This window comes from Acomys minous (genome assembly GCF_964271855.1).
Source record: "Acomys minous genome assembly, chromosome: 5".
NCBI classification, from domain to species: domain Eukaryota; kingdom Metazoa; phylum Chordata; class Mammalia; order Rodentia; family Muridae; genus Acomys; species Acomys minous.
In genome coordinates, this window is record NC_140494.1 from 88950095 (window position 1) to 88959065 (window position 8971).

General features: G+C 39.8%; 1 protein-coding gene across 1 annotated transcript in view; it reads right to left on the minus strand.

The window, feature by feature from the left end:
- LOC311598413 (beta-galactosidase-1-like protein 2) overlaps positions 1-8913 on the minus strand; it is a gene marked incomplete at its 3' end in the record, with an annotated part of 37069 nt that extends 28156 nt beyond the window's left edge. Inside the window, exon 1 of the mRNA XM_084783465.1 lies at positions 376-8913. The remainder of the gene's footprint in view (positions 1-375) is intronic.
- Between the last annotated feature and the right edge of the window lie 58 nt (positions 8914-8971).

The following is an 8971-nucleotide window of genomic DNA, read 5'->3' on the forward strand; positions in this document are numbered from 1 at the left end:
CATTTTGAGCTAGGCTCCTGCTCAGTGTTGCAGACTTGTCTGACAGAAAGGCTGTCAGATTGGGAGCGGGTAATCATGGGTCAAACTGAATCTGAGGAACAGAGCATATATATTCAGATTCTTAAGAAAGCTTTAAAAACAAAGGGTATTGCAGTTTATTATGATGCTCTGGAGAAATTCATAACATTCATTCAAAAAGTGAGCCCATGGCTCATAGAATCAGGTACATTAAGCTGAGAAGAATGGAAAAGGTAGGGCAAGAATTAAAAAAGATAGGTTGCAAGCCACGCTGACAAGCCCATGCCAGAATCTGCACTTACACTCTGGGTAATAATTAAACAGGGACTGAGAGAAGAAAAATTAACATTGCCTGACCTGCCAGATCTTGCCTTTCAAGAATGCAGCTTACAAGGGGCTCAGGTTTCTGATAAGTCTTCTGGCTCTTCTACAGAAGACTTAATTGAAATCCAGCTTTCCAGCTTGCAGACTTAGACCAGCATAAAAACAAACTCAAAAAAAAAAAAAAAAGAAAGAAAGAAAGAAAGAAAGAAAGAAAGAAAAGTTAGTTGCCTCACAAATGTCTTGGCTCAGTTTTAAACTCTGGAAGGCAGCCAGCCTTTGTTAAAATAGAGCTAAGTGATTTATAATCAGATGACACAGAGAACTTCTCAGATCCCATTTCTCAGATCAGCTCTGATGCCAGCTCTGATTTGTGTACTGAAACCATTAAGAAATGATGGCCTCCAGACAGAGTTGGCACTTCTAGTCTTTTATCCAGCCTGCCAGCCCCCAAGGTCCCCAAGACAAAAATCTAGTAAGAGGGGTCTAGCTCTGGCTGCACACCAGGCTGCAAAGGCAGGTGATACCTCCTTTCAATTATCTAGGTAGAATTATCCAGACACAGTCTGTGATTCCTCAGTGTCTGCTTCTGAATTTCTCGCTTCTAAAAACTTTAAATGACTTTCAAAAGGTGTTGGGGGAAATAAATCAGGCTAGATCTTTTTTAAAATTGGCTACTGAAGACTTAAAAACATCATTTACTATCTTGAAAGGGCCATCAGATCCAAGTTCCCCTCATCAATTAAGGCCAGAAGGAAAAGCTGTTTAGCAACTTATACATTAGGAATTAAATAAACATCAGTTACAGAGAAGTGCCCTTGCTTTGCCCTGGGAACTTCTGGTCCTGCCCAAGTGCTTTACACCTACTGGGGTCATTTGGGAAGAAGGTCCTCTAGAATAGGTCTATTTGTCAGCAGCTCAAAAAAAAAAAATTAACTGCTTACAGTAAACGAAGCAAGAAAAATATTAGGAGAAGACTTTACTTTTATCTCAGTACCTTACAATAATGAAAAGTTTGACTGGCTTTTAAATATGTCAGAGGGTTGCCAACTGGCATGTCTTAATTATACAGGACAAATAAAGTTTCATCTTCCTCATCATCCTTTGGTGCAGTTCCTCATTATAGTGTATCATCTTTCCTAGATTTTTTTTCAGCAACAACTGATTTTGAGTGTCATTTTGAAGGACAAAAGAGACTCAATTGAAGCTTGAGGAAACTCCAGGACAGCCAACCTATAAATCTCAAAATTGCCCAGGGAAAATGGTGTGGAGGTTAGCCATATGATTATAGGTAGCCACATGGTGGGGAGGGAATCTTTTGAAAAATAATAAAATATGAAGCGTTATGGACACACACACACACACACACACACACACACACACACACACACACACACACACACACCTCCTTTCTTGTTTCCTGGTCTCTACAGATGTTTATTCCAACTTAAAAAACAAATATAAAAATTCAAAACTACAAGCCACATATGAAAGAACACACCGTATCCTCTGACCTTGGACTTATGTTACCTAACTCAGCTTAGAATTTTGTTGTTCCATCCATTTTCCTGCAGATTTCATTTTCATTTTCTTTAGTTCTGAACTCTAGTGAGTGTGTGTGTGTGTGTGTATGTGTGTGTGTGTGTACTCACACGTGTGTATCCCATTGTTAGTATGTATTCCTCAGTTGATGAACATCTAGACTGATTCAACAGAGAAGAAACATATATGTGTCAGTATCTCTGCCATAAGGTATAGAGCTCTTCAGGCAAATGCCTACAAGTAGTATAGCTGAGTTATGTGGTAGCTCTATTTTTATCTTCTCAAAGAATGTCTACACTGACTGATATACTGGCCAAATCAGTTTATACTACAAAAGTAAATAAAGGTTGTTCTTTCCCCACACCCTAGCCATTATTTGCTTCCATTTGTTTTTCTCTTTGAAAGAAATGTATTAGGTTTCTTGATTAATTAGTTTATTTGGCGTATCAAGGTGTGTGGGCACATATGTGTCAGGGCATTGTGGGTAAAGGTCAGAAGACAACGAATGAGACTCAGTCCTTTCATTTCACTATGAGGATTCCAGGGAGTAAACTCAGGTCACTGAGTTTCACAAGTGATTTTAACTACTTAGCCATCTTACTGGCCCCATTTTCGTTATGATAGCCATTGGGAAGGAGATGGAATCTCAAAATAATTTTAATTTTAATTTTCCTGATGGCCAGTGATGTTGACCACTTCTGTATTTCTTCTTTAGACAGGTTTCTATTCTGATCTACAATGCACTTTATTTTAGAGAATAATGCATACTTTATTTCATTTTATCCAGATATAAATAATCACTACCTCTTAACAAATATTTCAGTCTTTGTTTAGTCATTTGGTACAGCAAAGCTTGTTCACAGGACAGTTATTGTTGGGTTTGAGGTGGAGGCGGAGAAAACTCACTTCAAAGGCAGAAGCTTAAAATGAAAACTGTTGGGGCATGATCTGATGTATTTTGATGCTAATTAATAAAAAGCCATCCCATCTGGGCAGGGCAGATGAGATATATGTGGCTAAGCTTCCCAGGCTTAGAGAGACAGAGGGATCCTGGGAAGAGGAGGAAAAGATACCAGAGGAGAGGAAGAGAGGAAGCCCGCCATGGGTTAGATGGAAGAGAAGCACAGAGTGGATGGGGAATTTGGCCCAGATGAAGAACATTAACAAGTATTTGGGATTATGGTGGGAAGTAGCTTGATAGAGGTTATTAGAAGCAGATGGCATGAGATTGGAGCAGGTATGTGATACCTGCTCTACTATGGGAGGTAGTTTAGAGGATTGATATCTGCCCTGCCCCAGGTTAACTAACTAAGGCTATTTTAAAATATAACAGGTGTCTGTGTCTTGATTGATTGCTAGCTGGGCATACTGAAGTAATAATAATTGTAGGCCTGATAATAAATATTATTAGGCCATACTGGTAATAAAAAAACAATAGAGACTTTATTTCTGAGCTCAGGAAGGTTGGGCCAGTTTGGAATCTGAACCATGTCCTCAAGAGGAAGTTGTATTGAATATTTAAAGATGAAAGCTGCAATTAGCTCATACAGGGAGGTGGGCAGATGGTGGAACAGGTTGGTCAGCTCTAACTCAAGTTATTTTGCTACAAAGAAGTTCTAGCTAACTTTGAAAGTGTGCCTGGCAGTTGGGGGCAGCTGGGCTTGTGGTTGGGGAATTTTTGTTGATTAATAAAAGACACAAGATATGCTGAACATAAACATAGTTTATGGTCAACCTGACTTTGTATAGAGATTCTTTTATATCAGCAATGAGCTGAGATGATGAGGCTAGTAGGCTTGAAATAAAAATGTTTATAGTTATGCTACCCAAAAGGAGCCGTCTCAACATCACCAGGTGGTAGTCATTAATCAAAATGCCCTACAAACTGGCCTATAGGCAATCTGATGGGGCATTCTCTTAATTGAGGTTCCTTCTCATGTCAAGTTGCCATAGACAAAACAAAGAGCAGGACAGCACAGAAATACTTTCCCCCCTTCCTTTCCTCCCTCTAACTCCTCCCTTGTCACCTCTCAAATCCATGGCCTCTTTTTCCTTGTTACACCCATGTGCAAATGCACCCATGCACACTTTGGGTGTTTTTGGTGGCAACAACTTTCTCCTCTGCAGATAACTTCTGCAATTATGTGCCATTTGGAATTCTGGGAACTTTTCAGAGGGTACATAAGTTTGAGGGCCTTGAGAGGAGGAGTCATCACGTAGTTGGTCACTTAGGAAGGTTGGCTACAGACAAGCAGTGGTCAAAGAAACAAAAATAAAGAAATTAGACTCAGAGATTTTTCCTAATTCTTTCTCCTCTATCTTTGTTTCTCTCCTATCTAGTGTTAGTGAAACTGGGGTGGGGGGGGAGGACAAAGGGTGGGGAAAAAGAACCCACGAGGTAGCAAAGACCAGCTGCCCACTGTACACTTCCTCCTTACAGTCCAGGATGTGGGCTCTCAGCTTGCTGGCTCAGCTTCACGTGCCCCGTCTGCTCTGTCATTGACACTAACCCTCTGCAACTGTAAGCCTAGATCAGCTTCGCTGTTGCATCACTCATTGTTTTATCACAGAAATACAAAATGAATGCATCGTACCTGCTTGCTTACTGGTTCCACTTGCTTAAACAGCTTTGCACACCCTTCCATCCTAAGAAGCCTCTATCACTGATGGTCAGATGAGCCTTTCAGAGGAAGCAAAATTTAGGGATAAAATAGTATCTCCTCTGATTTGGAAACTTAGACCAATAAAATCCAAAATAGTACCAAAATGTGTGTTTCATAATCTTTGGTTTTATTCTTGCCTTATCATCCACCCCTTTCCCTGGATGTGTTTAACGTTTTAGTCCAAAGAATTCCTTCCAGTATCCTTGGTGGAGCTGGCTTAGTAGCCATAAACTCTTTTAGCCTGCTGTTATCAGAGAACATTTCCCCCTTTCTCCCTCAAGCATCCTTGTGTTACTGGGTTCGGGTTCATAGCTGTGGCCCTTCAAAACCTTAGATGCATCATTCCAATTTGTCCCTGCCCTGCAGTTTCTGTAGGGCAATCGGCTGTTATCTTGATGAGCATGTCTTTACACGAAATTTAAGTGTTTCTCTTTTGCAGCTTTCTCTCTTTTGCAGCTTTCAATACACTTTATTCAGTAGATCTAGTGTTCAAACTATGATATGGTGTGAAGGAGTTTATTGTCGTCTTGTCTACTTGGTATTCTGTAAGCTACTTGTGCCTAGATGGGCCCCTTTCTTTAGATTTGCAGAATTTTCGGTTATGATTGCATTGAAAATGTTTTCTATGCCTTGGTATGGAGTTCACATACTTCTATGCTCATATTTGTAGATTTGGCTTTTTCATGATATACCAAAGACTGCACAGATTCTACTCATACTTTTAAAAATATCAATGTATTTTAACTAAAAATTCACATTTCTCCACCTTGTCTTAAACTCCTGGGTCCTGTCCTTCTCATATTCTAGTCTATTGGTAGGGCTTTTCAATAAGCTATCCATTTACTGAAATTTTCATCTCCAGTGTTTTGGATTAATTTTTTAGTATTTTTAATCCTCTCCCCCCATCATGTACTGCCTATGTAGGTGGGTTCCAACCATTATAGATTTCCTATTTGCGTTGAGTGTTTTTCTTGGAGTTTATTCTTATGTCAGCTTAGTTTGTCTTGGCTAAGCTGGGTGAAGTTCAGTCCTGGAGACAATTCTGAGTGGTGTGATCTGAGGTCATCCTGGCTTAGTATTATTTCACAGGTGGCTGGGGATGGGCCAAAGGATGGGGATGTGCACCTCAGACCTCACTTTTTCTCTGAGATAGGGTTTTTTTTGTTTGTTTGTTTGTTTTTGTTTTTGTTTTTGTTTTCTGTGTGGCCCTGGCTGTCCTGGAACTTCAGAGATCAACCTGCTTCTGCTCCCAAGCACTGGGATTGAAGGTGTGTGCCATCATGCTATAATTTTTAAGTCATAAACATTAAGATCTTTAGCTTTAGGGGCTGGAAAGATGGCTCAGTGGTTAAAAGTACTTGCTGCTTGGGTTCAGTTTCCAGCACCCACATAGTGGCTCCAATACCAGGGGAACCCACACCCTCTTTTGGCTTCCACAGGCGCTGGGCAGGGATGTGGTACACACACACACACATACAGGTAGTACATACACATAAGATGAAAATAACTCTTTTAGAAAAGATCTTCAACTTTACTCTTTTACTTACGTATTCTAAATCAAATTGAATATTCAATAGTATATGTTCAACATGGGGACATATCTAAGTCCTTTGTATTTCCATACTTTTAGAATGAGCTTGTCATATTCTATTTTCAACAATCCCCTCCCCCACCACACACAAAATCTGATTTTGAATTGCATTGGTTTCAACTGTGTAAATGAACTAAAAGGCAAACTTTAATGTTACCATTGGTATTTTAAATGTTTCATAGCAACATTAATAACCTTCACTGGAGAGGCCTTGTATAACTTTACACTTACACATAAGTGTAAATGTTTGGGGACACCATTGTGATATTTTAAATCTTTACCTCCCAGTTTCATATCGTTGGCACGGGGAAACATACTGTGATTTATAATTTGTTTTTGATGCTGTAGAACAAATGGCATACTAGGCAAACACTGCACCACTAAACTATATTCTCAGCACCCTCCTCCCTGCTTTTTGAGAAACTACTCCATCACAATGCCTTACAAGATTTCAATGAGGCTGATTATGTTACCCAGCTCAGGGTGCCATAACAAAATACCACAGGTTGAGTGTCTTCACCAACAAACACTTCCTTAAGAGTTCTAGGCCAGAGCATCACAAGCTTTGGTTTCTGCTTTTTTTTTTTTTGGGGGGGGGGAGGTATTTTTGGTGTGTGTGTGTGTGTGTGTGTGTGTGTGTGTGTGTGTGTGTTGCCTGGGGGCTCTAAGGGGCAATCTATTCTATGGCCGTTCTAGCTTCCTGTGACAGCTGGCATTAACTGGTGATGTCCTTGGCCCTAGTCTTCACATGACTGTCTAATAAGGAGTAGTTACACTATTTTACAGCCTACCCTATGGTACCTTCACTTCATTTTAACTAATTATATCTATCAAATTAGATTACATGCCAAGATACTCTGAACTATCTTTTTGGGGGGGGCACAATTCAACCCATAGCATCACCTCAATTCCTTCAGTGATGTACCTTCCTACACCCCAAACACCAATGTCTTACCATATACCTGGCCTTACCATAGGTGTCTCTAAAAGAATAGTGAATATTGCTGTGGTACTTTTGCTTTGACTTATGATATAAAACAATGATGGGAATTAGTTAAAAGTTCATTGACAACTTATACCAGTGATTGGGAATAGGAAATCTCTCAGTAATATCTAAAAATGACACTTAAGAACTTTATTTCAGTGCTGGAGGTAGACCCCTGGAGCCTCCACACTTGTTAGGTTCTTTACTACTGAACTACCTTGCCAGCTCGTTCATTCCGTATGTAGCCCAGGTGATAGCTGAACTCATGGCAATTATCTTGCTTTAGCTTTCTGAGCTGAGATCACAGGACTAAAGCATCACATCCTGTTTGTATTCTTTTTAATTTATTATTATGTATATTTCATGTGTGTCTGTGTGTGGGTGTGTGCACAAGTTCAGGTGCCTACAGAGGCCGGTTAGAGAAGCCATGCTTAGTTGTTAGACGCCCTATGGGTGGGTGGGTGGGGGGGCACTGGGAATCAAACTTGGGTCCTCTGGAAGAGCAGCAAGTACTTAGCTACTGAGCCATCATTACAGTCCCACAACTTGCACTTTTCAATAACCATACTTCCAAAGGCATCAGTACAGAGAGCACTGTCACTGCTGTGGGGAGGAACAGGGACCTCAGCATTGCCAGCAAGCAGCCTGGTTAATGACAAGATCTCTACGCTTTCACTTGCCCTTCCCTCTCTATTTCCAAAGATGGGCTCAGAGGCTCTCACACTTTGACAATTTTGAAAACCCACTGGACTGGGTATGCCTTACCTTCTTCTGTCTTTACACGGTCATATTCATCCTACATACCCCGGAATATTCTCAGGAATTGATACATTTGGAAACAGTAGATTGCTCAGTGGGTAAAAGTGCTTGCTGTTGAAGCCTGATGATCTGTTTGATTCTTGGAACCCCTCATGATGAAAGAAGAGAACTGATAATCAGAAGTTATCCTGATTTCCACATACACAAAGTGGTACTCACACATGGACATCATATACACACCCCCACATAAATAGAGACAGATAGGTAGATAGATAGATAGATAGATAGATAGATACAGACTGACAGATAAAATGCTACCCTTTCTCCATTTTCTATCCACATTTAACTTGTATTTTCTGTTTTATGCAAGCCACAATGAACACAAAGTCAACAATCCACACAAGCCCTACACTCCCTCCCCTGGCTTCTGTAAAACAGTTTTCCTTTAAGTAATCAGGCATTTTCATAAAAGCTTAATCTGAATCTTTGCCTATTCTGTTAACCTCTATTTTTTTTTAATGAGTTGGAAGCTAGGTCCTCACTGGGGAAGCGCAGGCAGTGGACCTTCCCATTTCTGCCAGGCTATTCTGTCTTGTTTGGACACTGTGACCATGCACTACTTCATCGTCTGCTAAGTACAGCTGTGGACAAGCAGAATCCCATTTTTAACTTCAAAGTACACCTTGCACAAGACAGTTTTAAAGACAAAGTATGTTTTCACAAAAAAAAAAAGTGTCTGTCATAGCTACAGACAAAGACCCTTTTCTATAATCACTGACTTGTGGCTAACAAAATATCTTACAATTTTTTCTTTTCTAAACATGAAAAGATGGATTAAATAATTATCTGTAAGAAGGTTTTCCCCAAACTCCTAATCATTGACTAATACTTAGACCCATGCATGACAAATAATGCTTTGTTTGCAGAGTTATTAATAAAAGGATGTATTCGTTAAAAGATAAACTGCCTTAGGAGAGATTCCTAATTATTCTAAAATCCAGTAAAATATTTAACCAAATATAATACAAAATCTTAAATATACTTATAAGGCTTATAGTTGAAGGAGACAGTAAAGAGATAGATTTTTACTTA